This window comes from Aricia agestis, chromosome 1, assembly GCF_905147365.1.
Source record: "Aricia agestis chromosome 1, ilAriAges1.1, whole genome shotgun sequence".
NCBI lineage: Eukaryota > Metazoa > Arthropoda > Insecta > Lepidoptera > Lycaenidae > Aricia > Aricia agestis.
This window is the reverse complement of record NC_056406.1, coordinates 23,673,328-23,689,888: the sequence shown is the minus strand read 5'-3', so window position 1 is coordinate 23,689,888 and position 16,561 is coordinate 23,673,328. Positions and strand designations below refer to the sequence as shown.

At 40.1% G+C, this 16,561-nt stretch overlaps 1 protein-coding gene across 1 annotated transcript in view; it reads left to right on the top strand.

Annotated features, from left to right (window-relative positions):
• The window catches only part of LOC121725626, a 34,006-nt gene that overhangs the window by 12,766 nt on the left and 4,679 nt on the right, over positions 1-16,561 (top strand). The gene's annotated exons all lie outside the window — the stretch shown is intronic.

The following is a 16,561-nucleotide window of genomic DNA, read 5'->3' as shown; positions in this document are numbered from 1 at the left end:
ATCTTACGGCGAAAAGGGTTCGCATATAAATCTTCACATTAAAATGATTTAGATCGAAAAGATTTACCGAGCCTACGGAGGGAAAACTTTTAATGCATTTTTCCTTTCACAAACACAAATAAATAAAGGTACGCTTAGCTCCGTACCTTCTAAGTGACAAAGCTGCGCACCATAATATATTATATTATGTTTATATTATACAGACTTTAATTTAGTAATTATGTTGTATCCTTGTCAGTCGATCCACTTTTATAACATATTAGACAAGGACTTAATATAATGTCTGTATACTCCGTGTGGACCGTTTAGTTAGAAAGGAGGTCACGGTTTTGGATCGTAAATAGTAGAACTACTAATTTCTAATGACAAGAAATCGTAACTTGGTATTTATTAACACATTTGGAAGACGTTATTTATACGACAAATAAATTAGTTTTACAGCACCTTAAATACCATTTACCTAGCATTTTTTTTAACCATAAGTAGTTAACGTTCATTAGTTTTATGGTTGGGCAATAAATAGGGTATTTAAATGAAAAACACTAGAAACAACTTCGGGAGCCGTTTTAGAAACAATATAAATTATAGACCACGGTTTGCTCATAAACGATAAAATAACAAATTTATTCTGTAAGAATATTCGACAGTTTATAATTTTAGCGTAGAGTCTAACAAATAAAATTGACCTAATAGAAATTACCATTTTTTTGTTAATTGTTTTAAGTTTGAGGCAAATAGGGAAAGAAAAAATTATGTAGTTGTATACTGTCATTTATTATTAATGAAAATATAAAATAATTAAATTTAGATTTTAGACTATGCAGGAAACATCTTGTAGGACCAATTAAACCACTTAGATAAAGTTAATCGTTGATGAATGGTCATAATATTATTATTAATAATAATAATAATAAACATTTATTGTCTCTCTCGTTCTTCTTAAAAGAGAAAGAGCGATACTTTAACAGTCTATCAGCATTCAGCAATAATCCAGACTGGTGCAAGTCTCGGTCTATTTCAGGTACAAAGCAGTATTTCCGTTGTTAGACCTAAATAGACTAACTGAAGACATTAAGAATGTATCAAGTATCACCTTTACTTACGTTTGGGTCATAATAATAATATAATCTCCTAAAATTATATCATTATTGGAGGTATAGGAAGTATCAAGTATAGTATTTTTTAATTTATTTTTGGATTTACAAAAAATACTTTTTGTGCTCACCCCACTTGCTATTAGAATCACACAGACTTTTTTTAATGAATAGATGTACAGCTAAACCTGGGTAAGTGACTACTGTATAAGTGAGAGTAATAACTAGGACCCATCATTTTAAGCTCCCAAAACCTCTATTAGCGAGAAACAGAAACCTCTGTTAGAGAGAGTCGTTTTTCTCTCATGGACCTCTGTGAGCGAGACTGCTTCTTTTCTATACCTCTATAAGCGACAGTCGAGGTTTATTTTTTTATTTACATACACAGTAACAAATGAGAAAACAAATTACAAATTGAACATCTGCTACAATTTAACATCTGCTATTTTATGACTCATTCTTAACTTTCGTTAAACTTCCTACCATTGTTTTTGTATTGTTTTCTCGTCAATATTGTACCCATTCTATTCCGTTGAGCTAAAAAACGTTGTTTTTAATCGCATTCTTTTCGATCGGACTTATTCAGTTTATGGTTGCTAAAGAAAGTTCTGTTATGTATCATGTCAAAACGGAAAATTAAAGTACTGTAATTGAGTGATTAACTTAAAATAGTGAATGCGTTTGAATGCGGTTGTTGATCAAGCAATATTCGACAAAATATGAGTTAGAGAAAAACATTCAATATACAAAAACCAAACGAAATTAACTGGTTTTTTTAATGTAAATAAGTTCTAAATAAAATAAAATTACATAGTGCATGAATTTTTGACTTGTCATTTCTGCGTACCTCTATAAGAGAGAAACCCTAACCTTGTACCTGAATAAGCGAGAAACTCGGGTTAGTGAGAAACCTCTATGAGCGAGAATAAAATCGTGTTCCTTTGAACTCTAGCTTATCCAGGTTTGGCTGTACACCATAAATCAAATAAAAGTCCTATAAAATGCTAAACGCTAACTTGAATACGGATTCTTAAAAAGAAATAGCCATTACGTTAATAAATAACATAATCGAACTTGTAGTAAAGGGGACATCTAAAAGCTAAAGTTAATCAAGTAAGGACTTTATCATTTTTATTTGGATCGTAAATTAAATGTACTTAATGTTATCTTTACGATTGGAGGTAATCTGCCAGATTTAGACCCGGTAGTTTTACTGTGGGAGTATACTTACATGTTGGTAGACGTTTATAATTTTAATATGTAGAATAGTGATATCGGAAGTGTGTATTTTACCTCTTCATGCTAAAACTGAGAAATTTTTGATGAAATCAAGTTTAAAGATGAGACCAAAGACAATAGTCTTAGGGGGCGTTATACATACATAAAACATAATACATTAATTATACCCATTGCGCATGAGTTTATTGAACAACTTACCATAGAAAAATGGACGTCGCTTACCATCGCCCATCGGGTGCTTGTTAGCGGGTCAAAAGCTATAAACATTTATTTACACTCACAATAATAGCACACTAATTGGCTGTTTTATTGATCTTCTCGAGTTACTTTCGTAGTCGCCGATTGCGTGTCAGTGTTGCTATTTCCAAAGTTTATCGCCTGATAAGTGCGCTTATAATCTTTACTTAATTTCCTTCTTATATAGATTCTTAATAGAGATTTTTTTTAAGTTTATAAAATATTGTAAGTGATATAGTGATCAATGATCAATGATCATATTTAGAAATTTACAATAGTAATCATAAAAGATAATGTATAATGTGTGTGTGAACTGTGAAGTGACATGAACGTTCGAGATCCATTCACTGTTTGAGATCCTAATACCGTCCCGGGGACGATAAGGTTCATGTAAGGGGACGATAGGTTTTTTTTGGCTCATCTGTTTAAACAAAAAAAAAACTAACCTCAAAATTTTACTTAATCGATTAACATCTGAGGTAATAATGATTAGTTTGACAAAAAATTGTATCGATAAGTCAGGACTCAAGCATCTCAATATTTTATAGTATCCAAGAATATTGCCATGAAAAACTGACTTTGAAAACTGTTTTTGATTTTCCAATTCCTGCCGGTACGAAAACGGCGTGACGCCCTCACTTCTTCACAATGGCCGACTGATGCCACTGGCTCCTAGTTCGTGCCACTAATGATAGATATGGCAGTTTTTAAAGAAGTATAATATCGAAGGGGACGGAATTAGGTTTGGGGACGTTTGGCGACTGTACCTTAGTATTTAAAGTTAGCAATTCATCGTGAATTTTGTTGTAGTTTTCGGTTTTTGAGAGTATAATCAGTACTTATTTACGTTTTTTTTATCTGACAGTGGTGTGAAACATTATCTGCAACGAATCCTGCAGCTGGCAACACCGCCCGCCAATACAATCGCGGCGCTAATAAATACGTCGAGCACAAGACCTCTCATTAGGCCGCCATAACTCCTCATTAGCGGGAGTACTAATTAATGTGACGTTTACGACGGACGCCCGCGCCGCCCGCCCGCGCCGCGCCGGCCCGACCGCAGTCCGCTCCCCCCGCGCCCCCTGCACACCCCGCGCCCGCCCAACCCGCTGCATCCAAATTTTCAAGAATTCCCCGTAGCCGTGGATTTAATTGCTACAATTATGATGTTTTTGTATTATAATTTGCTCCGGATGTTTCTGCTATTAATTAAAATTAACGAAAGAATGTTTTTATTTAATTAAAAATGTTAAGATGTTTTTGTGTCTTTAATTAAATTCGACCTTGAGTTTAATGGTGGGTTCCGTTTTTTACGTTTATCTCGAGATCTCGTATCCCGTGAATATTTATGGTCGCCGAAAAGTAACGAGTTGGATTTAGTTTGAGAAGGGGTGTTAGAGTCGGCGGTTGCAAGTTGCAATTGTCAGAGGAAGCAAAAAATTACTTCATAACATAATTTTAATAATTAGTGATATTAACTATAAAAAGTTATGATCAATGACAAAATTTTGTATAGTACTGTAATAATTATTTATAGCGATTTACAATCGTAGCAGCTGTTGTAATAGCGTTACGAAACTTAATAAAAGAACGGGTTAAATCTTGATTAGCGACGGATTTGTTTCTTTATAAAATTAATAAACCTAATTATTATAAACAAAGTAATCGCAACGAAATATAAAACAACCGCCGCACCTCTTCGGCGCTGGCCGTCGACGTAATTAAGGCGAGGGGAAACTTCACCTGGAGATCGTAATCGACGGCATAATTTTAAATCAAATTAACACTTCAACTTAAAACCGAGGTCGTTTATGTTCCGCGGCGAACCGATATGGAGTCGTGACCGACCGATATCTAAATAATAAATAAATAGGCACGGCCTATCTCGCCGCCGCATCTCGGGTTAATATTCCGCGCCGGACTTTTATAATTAACAATAAATCGACCGGGTTTTTTGTTAGCGCGTTGACGTTTACGGCCCGCGCACTCGATACTCTGCCTATTAACGGCCGCATCCGCGGTAATAACGGCCCCCGCCCGGTGATACGCGGCCCGCGGCCCCGGGGCCTCCGGACCGAATTACTGTCAATACGGCCACTCGAATACGCACTCGTAAATAATTAGCTCGCTCTTTTCCCTCGGGCGTTCGACGGGAGCTCTCGAGAATTCGTCGATTTCCTTCAGAAACGCCAAAAATACTGCGGCCCTCTCGGCTCCGTTATCTCGTTATCCTAATGAAGTCTACGCTAATGACGAGTAGGTAAATAATAGGGCGGCTAATGGGGGCTTTATCATTCTCGAGTGCGCTCCAGGTAAGGGCCAATTAGAGGCCGACATCGGCCCATATTGTTCGGCGCAGCGAGCTTCGATTACGATTATTCCCGAACGACTCTCTGCACTGATAAATTGGACAAACTATAACGAATCGACGGCCGCGGTCTGCCCTACCTATATTAATTTGCTCATTAAATGTAATTTTATGTGGTGCCGGGTGCGGTAAACAATGCAACTACGGCGACAAAAATTATAGTGCCGCAATACTTGTTAATTTCCAAATATGACGGGAACATTCCCCTGATTCCAAAAAATGTCTAAGCCGAATAAATTAATTTTGTCGGTTTAAACGTGTAACTTCTAATACAATGTAACAGGAGATGACAATATAAAAACATCACTAAAATTTAATAAAGCGCGAAAACTCGCGTCTCAAAAGAAAATAACAACCGTTAATAAAGTCGGTTTCCTAATATATTCGCGCGCTAAAAATTTATTTACAAACAGACACGTATTTTAGCTGCGAATTTTATCACGAAGCGGGTCACAGATTATGAAACAGGAGTAGGACGTACATATTTTATATAGCGAAGTGTAGCGAGCGTCTTCAATCCCTTGGTCGTAGTGAACTTTCCCGGCGCGCCGCTGTTTTTTATTGCGCGGAATTTAAATGCATTTTTGATGTTACGAGATGACACGCGGCGGACGCCCTCCGCCCCGCGCCACCCGCTCCGCCCCGCACCGCCCCGCGCCGGCCTCTTATAATTTTCAACTGGAAACTTCACTACAATATTAAGCCGTGATTGCTTGACAAAACTTAGGACATTTTGGCATATTCTTCGGGCTCCCAGTAGGGGCCGGGTCGCTGCTATTTTAGCCCGGTGATTTTAATCAATCTCAACCACTTTTGTAATGACGCAAGTTGGCTCTCATAGTTGCGTCCTGTAATTTTTTAAGACAATTTTTGCCAACTTTATTCCTTTTAGTTGAGGCGAGACACTTTGTTGGGATTTGGGAAAGATGATAATTTTCCCGTTTACCACTACCAAACTTTTTCGCTGAAGCTTTTGTTTTTATTTTTTAATATTTTCACCCTTTATAGTTAAACTATTTTTCTCTTTGTAAAGAAATATTACAGAATATTACAAAACTACCAAAGTCTGAACCACCTTTAACAGGTTAATGTAACATATTTGTTGGGAAAATTTTGGGAAAACGTGTTCAATACGTAACAACACTGACGTTTGCTCAACTTTTTTTCTTTGCGCACAATTTTTACCATTTCTAATATTCCAATAAACAATAGAACGTCTTAGATTCAAATTTGATATTACAGATATATCGGTAGTAAATTCGTCGGGTCCGAAAGGGTTGCTGTGTACCCAAACCAATAAGATGGTTTTCAATTTAGTAGGGAAGGTCTCTCTCACGTGAACACGACAATACGTTTAGCGGACACCCTGTGGGCTATACAACTTGTGACTTGAGTAATCCACCTGAAACTAAGTTTTAATTGACACTAACAAATATATTTTATAATTGCTTTTGACCTGTAAAGAATTTGTAATCAATTGAAAAAATATTATGTAAAACATTAGTTTAGTTTTTTAGTAAATTATTAAATTAATTTTATACTTATGTGTTAAAAGTTTTAAATTTATTATTAAAATCTACCCAAAAAAGTCGTAATCAGAAACCAAAAAGAAACCTACAAAATTGAACATAAAATTAACAACGAAAACATACTACATTTTTTTAATTAATTAAGAAAATTGACACCATAATTAAATTAATAAAAACAACTACGTCGCGGGCGCGGGGCGTTGCGGCGAGAGGGCGGGGGCGGCCGGGGGGCGTCCAGGCTTCCCGCGGGTACATTAATTAGCGGCGAGAGGCCTCATCAAAGTTTACCACTTAATTAGCCACCAGCCCCTTTACCTTTTGTAATCACCGGCTAAGGCTTCTCATTATTCCTCCGTACCACTAATTAATATCATTCAAATTGTTCACCATTCATTCAATTCGCAAATCTGGCTAAATAGTAATTACGACAAACAATGCACGATAATAACAATGCGGTTCGATGATTTATAATCATTGAAACCTATTGTTGGACTTGTCATGATCTCTTATAGTTAATAAGGTGATTATCATGCTGTTACAAAAACTGAGATGTAATGAGCCTGATAGGTGAGGCGCTATCGCAACAACGGCTACGAAGCTTTCTTCAACTTAATTACTAAACAAAAGGTTATGAAGAGGTAATGAAATAAGGGGGCAAACGAGCAAACGGGTCACCTGATGGAAAGCAACTTCCGTCGCCCATGGACACTCGCGGCATCAGAAGAGCTGCAGGTGTGTTACCGGCCTTTTAAGAGGGAATAGGGTAATAGGGGAGGGTAGGGATGGAAAGGGAAGGGAATAATAGGGGAGGGTAGGGAAGGGAATAGGGTAGGGGATTGGGCCTCCGGTAAACTCACTCACTCGGCGAAACACAGCGCAAGCGCTGTTTCACGCCGGTTTTCTGTGAGAACGTGGTATTTCTCCAGTCAAGCTGGCCCATTCGTGCCGAAGCATGGCTCTCCCACGTATAAATGTTTTTTCCCATACATGCACATTTTATCGTTCAGGAATCAGGACATCAAGAATTTCGCTTTTTAACAAATTATATTAAAATACATAATTTGTTTTTGCAATTGCATATATTTATTATATTATTGGTTATGCATAAAATATTATATTAAAAATGCGTAACTGTTTAGCATCACTAAAATTAATTAATTATGCAATCAAAATGTAAATTGGGTAACAATAATTAATAATAATTGCAGGCTAATTTGGTGCAAAACAGTTACTAATTATGCCGAATGATTTAGAGTGAAGCGCTCCATGATTTCACATCACTTTGTCCCCATTCTTCGAGACACGATTGTGGCAAAAGATTGCCACCGCTCAGATCCTTCAATTACGCTAATGGCACAGGGTTGTCATGCCGCGGCAACTGCAACTAACTCACCAGGCACAGCCCTAGCTGCACCTAATTCTTATAGTCCATTCAAAGTTATTTACTCAGCAGTTTCCACGATAATAAACCTTGTGGAGTCCCCATAGTGTCACGTCAGAGGCAAAATAAACCTGACCGTAGTGTAAACACAGCTTTCATCCAACTACTTAATCCTAGGGAGTAGAGAAGCAAAGTTGTGGAATCGTTTGTGAAAAGATGTCGTTTGTTTCGCACCCTTTGTGTACACTTTGTGTGACTATTATTTACGGCCGTTCCCAATATTTGATCTATCTCTGGTTTTGCCCTACTAGAGATAGGATTAGCTCACAATTGACATAAAATATATGTCTCTAATGTCTAATGTGAGCTATTCCTATCTCTAGTAGGGCAAAACCAGAGATAGATCAAATATTGGGAACGGCCGTAAGTCGATAGTACTGTTATTGGGTGTAAAATATTGATCAAAATAAAAATCTAGAATATTTCGTTTTAATGCTTTTAAATAATTACCTTATAATTTGACGACGACGACGACGACGACGACGACGACGACGAATATTAAATTGAAGACATCTTTGGCTCAGTGGTGAGCGCGCTGGTAGCTCAAGCCGGGGGTCGCGGGTTTGAATCCCGCCGACGGAACGTTTTCAAAGTTCCTGGGTCATAGATGTGTATTAAATATGTGTATCATATAATAAAAATCTTAAATATATGTACAGTATAAGAGTATTAAATATATTTCCTTTGTCTGGTACCTGTAACACAAGTCCTTCAGGTACTTAGCACGGGGCCAGACTGACGTGGTGTGAAGCGTCCATAGATATTATTTATTTATTATTTAATTAAGTCATGGAGTCCCTCACTCGTATTGTTGTACACAGCATATCCTAATTATTCACGTAATATATCCCTTAAATAAACGTCACATCTCTAATGGACATTATTTAATTCAATTCCTATTTTATACATCTTTATTCCTTTTTATTCCAATTAGTTAATCTAATAATATAAGTGTAATTAGTAATTACTAGTAGCCGGGCGGGCGGCAGGGCCAGGGCGGGCGGCAGGGCCAGGGCGGGCGGGCGTTTGCTCAGCTCTTGCAGTGCGACTCATTACTCCGCTAATGGAGGCTGTAATGAACCAATCTAGCAGATTGCTCTCCAATCTTCAGAACACCGCTGATTTGAAAGCCCCACGACGTTTTAAATTAATTACAGACTCAAAATTAGATGCCACTTATGTTATTGAGGATCGCCCGCTAATTAATTACGAGTGTAATTATGATGAAATGCTCAAATGTAAGTTTAACTGCCCCACTACTGTGGAAAAGTCCTTCGTTATATTTTAATTATTACAACATTAGTTTGTTAAAGTTTTATAACTTTTAACTTCATAAATTATAATTATGACGTTACACCTAATAATTCCTTGCAAATTTTCGACATTCATAAATTATAAGTATTGGTGCTACGAGGCGGCTACGAGGTCGCTACGAAGTCGCTACGAGCTCGCTACGAGAATTGGGACTCTCGACTCCGCTTCATCTGCTTTTGCATGTAAAATGTTGTCTAATTTCGAGCACTTACAGCACACAAGAAATTAGAAGCGAGTGATATAAAATTCTCAGTCGGGGCGGGCCGTCTCGGGCCGACGTGTTTGTCTCCGTAATGCTGTGTGTTTTTGCTAATTGAGTGCCCCCGCCCCCGCCGCCGCCCCCTCCGCCCCGCACCGCCTGAACATTCACACTCGACATGCGCTCGTTTCATTTATTATTTAAAAGCGACTAATGAACATGCGAGGCGAAACACTTAGCGCCAGCTTCTTTCCGTATCGCCGATCCGACTCGAACTCGACATAAGGCGCAAGATTTATGATCGACACAAATCGAATTCGCTAACAAACAATATCGTATTCGAGGCGGTGCGAGGATCCGGCGCGAGTATATCAATATTGCAGGCGCTATTAATATGTCCGTCTCGTGAGCGCCGCCCGCCCTCCCCGCCCGCCCCCTCGCCCGCCGCTCTTAATTGAATGAGGAGCGGGAATTGTTTCCCAAAATGAAACAATTAATTGTGCAACGGCTATTCCGCCTTACATGGATAATATGTTCGTTTATAGCCTCCTAACGCGGCTGCACGCCCGCCTTTATTAGACCCGCTCTAGGAATTTGTGTTCGCCGGCGCTCGCCCCGAATTGTAATCGGAACTTTATAAGAATGTCTCTCTGTTATTCCGCAATTGTAAAATAGCTCCGTCGACCGGCCCGAAAAAAAATATTTCGATAGAATTCTATTAAATTTTCGAGCGGAGCGTCCTTTTAGTGGGGATTGTGGCGTTTTAAATGTTCACGGTCAGGAGAATATACGGCGTGGAAAGTGCGGGCGCGCGCTAGTGCGGCGGGCGGGCGGTAAGACGCGTCGTAAACCGCCTTTACTGGGGGCTCTCGGAACTTTTCATATTCCCGGTTGTAAAACCCGGCCAAAAAATACGAGCAGCCGAAAACATTGTAAACGCTCGTCGGTTATCGGCGAGCCCATTACCGCGCGGAATTAGTTTTAAAACATAGTTTTAACGGTGCTCGTTGCACCCGAAATGACCCGTTTTTCCGCTTTAGTGCCGCCGCCCGCCCTCCGCGCCGAGACCGTCTAAAAACAAAACGAACCAATTAGGAGAAAATACAATTTTATAAAACCGTTGCCTCTCTAAAATCTAAACGAGACACACTAATTAATTGTTAAATAAGAAATTCTTAACTAAATCGACGCGACCTAATGAAATATTTATTATCTCATTCTCACAGTTTCTATGTTAATGGCCGGCTCCATCGGCGCTGCGCCGAATGCATTATAATATAATGCATTCTAAAAAGTTTCGACTTTTAGTAGACGGAGCCCGCGAGGAACCGTATAAGTTGTAAAGAACGATTAGACGGGAGCTCATTATCAAAAAGCATCCGCATCATACTAAAGCAGCGCATATTTTCTTTAATATAAAGCGTACATAAAAATTATTAGTCGTAAAACGGATGTAAAGTCTCGCTATCAAAAGAATTCATTAAGTATGCACGTATTTACAGCACTTAGGCATGTTTTCAGTGATAGCTTATTTCGGGAAAAAGGATAGCGCGGGCGGGCGGCGCTCAATCACAGGAAGTGCGCCATCTCATCGCGGAAGTGGTCACTCGTCTCGCTCCCCAGCGACGCTCTCGCTCGCACGTGTTTTGTAAACTTGCACCATTAATGGACGCGTACGTCTACTTGATGCGCTCCGATTGAATGCTCGAGCTAGTCGGAAAATCGGCTGAAGTTTCAAGTAAAAAGTTCTTATTATGTTAGAGTTTGCAATTAATACGGGTAGTGCACAAAATTGCAGTTTATTTTCAATGTTACTGAAAGTATTAAATGGCCAATATTAAATTTGTATAATAAATTATTTATTAATAGACTTACCAAGAAATTGCGGGTGTTAGATACATATTTTTAAACTACTGTTATACCAACAAACGGTCATCGATTTAGGTAGGATATTAAGTTAATGTTATATCAAGTTAAGTTAATACTGTCAAAGTTACAACGTACACTCCTTAAAAAATGTTGAGCGTTCTAAAAGTAAATATTGGTTTCCTAAAAAAAATATTTATTAATTTTCGCTGAAATAAAAGTGTGTTCGTTACGGACCGGAGAGAGCTCGATTAAAATGAATCACAACGGTGGTAATTGGGCCTGTGCTGCGGCCTCATCCAATTAGCCGCGACTTAGAAACCCGCACACCGCGCCCGTAGCCCTGCGCACCGGAGCTAACCCCGCGTACCGGGGCCAACCCCGCACACCGCGTAACACCGGCCACCGGGCTAACCCAGCTAACCCCACACGCCGGCCACTCCGGGCAAATCTAGCCGCTCGGCCACCGCGATTTTTACGCGCTTTTAACCAGTTACAAGTGCTTTAATATCGATTCGTCTTAAATACGACGCAGATACTAAAGTTAATAGGTTTAATTTAAAGTTAGGCCCGGTTTACGGTTTCAGGCACATTTTCTGTAGCACGCCCCACCTCGACGATCTAAATTTCACGGCACCAAAATTTATATTTAAAGCGACAAAACATCTCCTTTTTACTGCGAAACATAAAAAATATGCAAGCTCGTCGTGTATCGAAATATAAAAGGAAAATATTCAAAACACTGTCATTTATAAAAGTGAAAACAAGTCTCGTGAAGATCGTATTTAATGACATCGGAGTCGCCAGTTCGCGTGCGCAATCCTTGTTATATCCTTATTACAAAGAAGTACCTCATTAATTTGGGAGCTCCTTAGAGTGGAGTCGCGAACCCTTGACCCGGTCCGCCACGACGCCGCCACGCGGCCCGCGACGCACCCGCTACATAATTAACGATCCTCATTATCGACCCGCGACCGCCGCGGTCGCGTCTCCCCGCGTCTCCTCGAACGATAACGATACAAAACTCCAACTCCGAACGTATCCGTGATTCATCGCCCCGACCAGACGGTTCTATTATCCTTAATAGCCGTAGTAGTTTTAAAATGGCTCAAATGCGACGCTCGCCCCGCTCGAGAAGTGTCTTCGGGCGACGCGGAGCGCGGAGCCGGCTGAACTTCGGAATTGAATCGCGTTTTATTGGCCGAATAGTGAATACGATAATCATGACGTGCAGCTGGTGTGACCCGGGGCCCGGGACGTCTTGCCTCAGAAGGCGATGCCGGTTAGTTGCTAACTAAAAACGTACGTAAAGTGGCCAATAGAGCCGACCGCCGACTCGTGTCCGCGGACTCGTGCATTTTTAATGGCGCACGCCGGCACACTCACTATTAATATTTACCGAACACGTCAAGAGGGTGCACTTTACCTTTTAGTTAACTAGCGTCCGGCCGTTCATTAAATTTTCACGCGCGTCAGTTTCGGGCGAATTTTCCGCGGCGTTGACCGACGGGCGGGCGGCCGATAACGAGGCGATGCGGGCTCGTTACGGCGCCCGGCCCGCGCCCGCTCGCTTGCCCGCCGCCCGCCGCCCGCTGTCCGCTGCCCGCTGCCCGTTCGGCCTCGCCCGCCCGCTCCCGGACAAATTTTATTAATAATAAACTGTTGCTGAAATGTTAGCTTTGAAGTGAGGCCGACTGAACGATAACGAGCGTCCCGAATTATGCTAAATTCTTTGACGACCTTCTCGAAGTTTCCACATGTCGAATTTACGAATGTATTCCCGGCGTAATATTACATCACGGTTGATTAATTTTAGCTAACTTTTCATGTTAACCCTGTAATACTTCGAAACTTTTACATGACTGAATAATGTAACTTTAATTCTATGAGTACGTCGCGTCGATACGGTGAAAAGGTACTTCTTTGGGGCGCACATTTTCCGAGGAGCGAGCGCGGGACGGCTCAATTAGCGGCCGCGATTTCTTGGGAACGGGTAGTGAATGAAATATTATGTTCCCGCGAAAAGTATCGGTGGTCGAGCGATCGCTTCATTGACGTGCGGCGCGGGGCCGGCTCGGCCGTACGAGGAAAATGATAAATGGGCCGGCTCGCGCGTCGCGTGCTCCGGCCGCATGAATAAGGAATGAGCGCGCGCGCACGCGAGCGACAAACGGCCGCGGCACACGCGACCCCCGCCCGTCCCCGCCCGCCCTCGCCCGCCCGTTATTTATTGCGCCCGGCCCGCCCGCCCTACACTATCACTCTCGTATCTCAAACTGCCCTATCTCTGGAATGCATTTGTGGCCCCGAAGTGAATTATAGCTAGGCGCAGAAATAAATTGTATTTATCTTGGTAAATATTAACAAAACATAATGTTAACGTTTCAGAACAATTACCTCGCATGGTAAATACGAAGTAATTGTTCTGTATACGTCCCTGTATTTAATTCGGCTCTAACGGTATCCTCTTCGTCCTCAAACATTATCGAGGGCGGTAACGATATTATAATGCTCTACAATAGTAATGAAACCGTAGACTGTTTGCGTTCGGCTCGCACCTAAAACTATTAAATTATTTGTGTGGTATTGCGAGTCCGGCGCGGGGGGAAGGCAGGGGAGTCACGAGGGGGGAGGGGGCAGTATAAACAGTCGTTAGTGTTGTTATACGACTGTCCCAGGCGATCGAATCACCAGGATACGTTGCGTATTGCGTAAAGGAGATATCTCACTCTACTAAAGGTGACATTCAAAAGTTGCAGATAAAAGTTTAAAAGTATAATAAAAAGTTAAGCCATTTATAATAAAAAGCTAAGCCATTTGAAATGTATTTGGTAGAAGTGGTCATAATATTTTATTTACTCAAAATAAACAAAAATTTAATACTTCACGTTGAATCGAATACTTTTTTCTTAGGGTCCAAGAAAATGACAATTCTGTTCATGTTTTCATTGAAACGTTTTTTTGTAATGATTTCGAAATGAAAGACCATTTTTTAATTTTTAAAAAATATCTTATAAATTCATTATGGCATACAATGTTCTCTTTTCCAATTTAAAACTATTTCCCATCCATACATAAAAAATTAGTTGTGTAAAATTGTTCTCACCAGTGTATAGGGTTCTGTATTGTGACGATGCGTTGGTATGTTTGCCGCCGGTTAATGGAATGCCGATGGACCATTGTACGCGTCGAGACGTTTTCTATTCAATATTAGGAACGCAGCTGAGGGGCGCCGGGCACAGCGGATCCCTCAATACAAACAATTACTATCGGTGGTTAACGCCATTGTTATTGAGTTATCACTACAAGTTCAGCTTAGATATCGAAGATTGTTTATCAAATAGTTGAATACTAAACGGGGTAGACAAAGCAAACTATGTTAATGATCTTAATCTTTAAATATAAAAATGGATTTTCTATTGTGTTAGTAACGCTAAAACTCGAAAACGGCTGAACGGATTAGGCTAATTTTAGTCTTAAAATATTCGTAGAAGTCCAGGGAAGGTTTTAAAGTGACACGAAGTTCACCGGGACAGCTAGTATATTATATAGACGAAAAGGATGATATTGTAATTCTACAATAACTTTTAATGCTGAGATGTAGATATATTTTAGTGGGACTCATACGACTAATACAGAGTAGACAGAATGATATGTCTATTGTGCTAGGGTTGTTAAATTGTTACCTACGAATTTAAAACTATGACATATTCGCTGGACGTGTTCCTCTTTGGTCGTATTGTTGTTTGTGTTTTGGCACATGCGATTAAAATTGTCAGAATCCAATTTTGAAATCTTTATTTTAAATAAGTATTTAAAAATAAATTATATCAGCCAGCGCGAGGCACATTCCGTTCATAATCCTAGTGAAACCCGACGAATTTGGCAGATATTGAAACCTGTCCGTTTCTTTGCAGTCGAACTACTGGTAGTTATGTCTATTGTGACTAATATAAGACAAATTTTTTTTATGAAATAAGGGGGGATAAGAGCAAACGGGTCACCTGATGGAGCAACTTCCGTCGCCCATCGACACTCGCAGCATCAGAAGAGCTGCAGGTGCGTTGCTGGCCTTTTAAGAGGGAATAGGGGAGGGTAGGGATGGGAAGGGAAAGGAATAGCGGAGGGTAGGGAAAGGAATAGGGTTGGGGATTGAGCCTCCGGTAAACTCACTCACTCGGCGAAACACAGCGCAAGCGCTGTTTCACGCCGGTTATCTGTGAGAACGTGGTCTTTCTCCGGTCGAGCCGGCCCATTCGTGCCGAAGCATGGCTCTCCCACGTCTTAATCTAATGATACCTCTAACGATCAGATGAAACAATAAGACAAAATGAAGGAGTCGACAAATTAACAAAGAAATAAACATACAATGTACCATCGAGGAAGTTGATTCCTATGCAATTGACAGACCAACGTTATTTGGTCGAATATGTCAATTCAATGTTAATTGTGATCTGTCAGCTGGGTCGTAACGCGACCAAACTACTTAGGTCCCCGATTTGCATAGGAATCAACTTCTCTGATAGTACAATACAAGGTTTAGCAAAACTAAGTGGAAGATATTATACTTTAGGGTGTGTAATGTGTATGTGTCCTTGATACAGAGTTCACTGTGAAAGTTGTAGCGCTGAAAGAGCAAATTTTTTTGTGATTTGTATGGCAAGCGCCTGCGCGTCATGAATTTTTCCATACAAAGTTGAAAAAAAGTTACTCTTTCAGTGCTGCTACTGTCAGTGCAACCTCTATAGGGGACTCATACACACCCTAAGGTATTATCACTCAGTTTTGTTACACCCTGAATATCAATTCACTCGAAAAAACTGCTTTCGGGTAAAAACAAAATTATATCATTTCTTACTATTTCATATTAGATTGATAAATCCAAACTATAAAATGAATAGTTGAAGAACGAACTCCCTCGACCTAATCTAAACATCTCGCGTCCTTATTCGAGTGTAAGTTTAATTAAATTTAAATTAATTTGAGCACGCAAACAGTATCAACTGTGTAAGTTGGGTGTAAAGGCCAGCTTCATTAGTACGTTAAAGGTGCAATTTGCGAAGTTTGGCCCGACTTTAATATTGGTTGCACGTGTAGTGTGTACGGACCTTTACAACTCTACCCTCGAAATAGCTGAAGCGATATTAAAGTATTTACTGTGATTGGTATTAGATTAATTTATGTTTTAGCCAAAATATATTTATGTCGCTACAGGAAAATGAAGGCGACACCAGAAATACTAATGTATATAACCCATCAAGCCCCATAAGCTCA